Source organism: Salvia hispanica, unplaced genomic scaffold, assembly GCF_023119035.1.
Source record: "Salvia hispanica cultivar TCC Black 2014 unplaced genomic scaffold, UniMelb_Shisp_WGS_1.0 HiC_scaffold_8, whole genome shotgun sequence".
In the NCBI taxonomy this organism is placed as follows: Eukaryota; Viridiplantae; Streptophyta; class Magnoliopsida; order Lamiales; family Lamiaceae; genus Salvia; species Salvia hispanica.
The window spans coordinates 16,741-18,917 of NW_025952576.1; the positions used below are offsets into that span (position 1 = coordinate 16,741).

Consider the following 2,177-nt stretch of genomic DNA (forward strand, 5'->3'; position numbering starts at 1 on the left):
AGAGATTACATTTTAATACTAATTTTTACAAATTGTTGTTATATTTATTGAGTTTCGAGTTTTTAACCACCAAGATAATATTATTCACTCTATCATGTAAAAAAGACTAATTTCTTTTTTGGGCTATCTAATTCATTAATGAATATTTCATTTTCTTTTATTTTTTTTATTTTTATTTTAATCGTATCCTCCCTTATATTATTTCAACTAAATTTTTTTTTTCTCTTGTTTTACCGACTCATTAAAATATATCAAAACCCCAATTAGCTATGTGAAATTAAATTAATCATAGTTAAAATCCCATTATATCCCCGCCAATGATCAGTGCGCTGGCAAAAATTTTCCCTCCGACGGCAATCAAGTTCCCCTTTTTTTCCAAAATTGTTATCAGTCTCCCAAAAATCCACGCTCTCTCCTTTACCAATTTCCACACACAAATCGGAGATGGAGCCTTCGATCACCACGACGCCGCCTTCGATCACCATCGTCGACCACGAGCTCCCTACGACTCGCACAACACCTACGACGTCATCTTCTTCGGCGACTCCGTCTTCACCACCGTCACCGCCGATCCGACCATCGCCTCACAGTGGATCTCCGAGATCGATCGCGACGGCCAGCAGCACCTCATCGTCGGCCTCGACGTCGAGTGGCGCCCGTCCTTCAACCGCCACGTCGCCAACCCCGCCGCCACGCTCCAGCTCTGCGTCGGCCTCCGCTGCCTCATCTTCCAGCTCATCCACAGCCCCTCCGTGCCGTCGCCGCTCGTCGATTTCCTCGCAAACCCTAACCACACGTTCGTCGGGATCGGAATCGAGGCGGATCTGGAGAAGCTGGAGGAGGACTACGAGTTCGGATTCAACACCAACGCGGTGGATCTGAGGGGGCTGGCAGCGGACAGGTACGGGCGGCGAGATCTGAAAAACTCCGGCGTGAAGAGCCTGGCGGCGCTGGTGCTGGAGAAGGAGGTGGATAAGCCGAAGCACGTCACGATGAGCCGCTGGGACAACCAGTGGCTCACGCCGACGCAGGTGCGCTACGCGTGTGTTGATGCGTTTGTGTGCTTTGAGATCGGTAGGGTTTTGAATGCCGCTTCTCCTTCCGCCGCCGCCGCCTTCAATTTCAGCCTCGGTTTTAGATTTTTGACGCTTTGAAATTATCGATGATAATTAGTAGGGATTTGGGAAAAAATCGGATTTCGATTTTCTGAATATATGGTTTGCGTGATTTTAGTGTGCAAATTTGAACAGTTGCGATTCATTGATTTTCCTGAGAAGAGAGAATGTTTTTTTTATTTGGAAACTGAAATTAGTGCTTAAATAATTTGGCGATATTTTTTATGGGAAAGTGTTATATTGCTAACTAATAATTTAATTGTTAATTATAGTTAAATAATAGTTATTAGATATTCAAATTAAGGGCTTAAATCATTAATCCATAAACGTCAATAAGATCAACAAACGTCAATATACATAGGATTTAATTCAAAAAATATCAATAGGGATATTAATATAAATTAACCACCGGTTTAGTTAACTAACTTTTAAAATGAAATTCCAAAACTTTAAATTCATATAAAATATATTTAATTAAAGATAATTTCATAAGGATTCAACGATATCATACATGCATATGTTCGACGTCAAAATTTGAAAAATATTTGAAATTTTTTAATTTTTTTTATGAAAATGCGCGTAGTATATAAAATATGTTAATATAATACTATCTGATGTCAATATAAGAATGAGTTAACCTTAAAGCGTTGTGTTGACTTCTCAAAACATTAAGTTGATATTTTCGAAAGCAGTATAATGCATTTAAATACAGCTAATTTAGAGTTTTTTTCTTTTCGATTTAATTAATAAAAGCGAAAATTACATATGAAATTGTAGACCACACGTTTTTAAAATCCATGGCGCTTAAATTAGATGTGGTTAGCAATTAAATGATAAGTTAGCGATTGATCACTCACCTTTTGTATCTTTCAAAAGTTTGAAAGATAGTAAATATTCTCATTAAAGATTGATGACCAATTTTTTTTTTTTCAATTAGAATGATCTATTCTAAAAATAAACACTGATTATCTCTATTTTATTTTCTTTTTATTTTACTTTCTTCACTTAACACAAAAATTATAGTTGTATAAAATCTCGTCGAAAAAAATGAGTCATCTTTTT

At 37.3% G+C, this 2,177-nt stretch overlaps 1 pseudogene; it reads left to right on the forward strand.

Moving 5' to 3' along the window:
• The first annotated feature begins 421 nt into the window (after positions 1 to 421).
• Positions 422 to 1,154, forward strand: LOC125200085 (annotated as a pseudogene).
• The last annotated feature ends 1,023 nt before the right edge of the window (positions 1,155 to 2,177 follow it).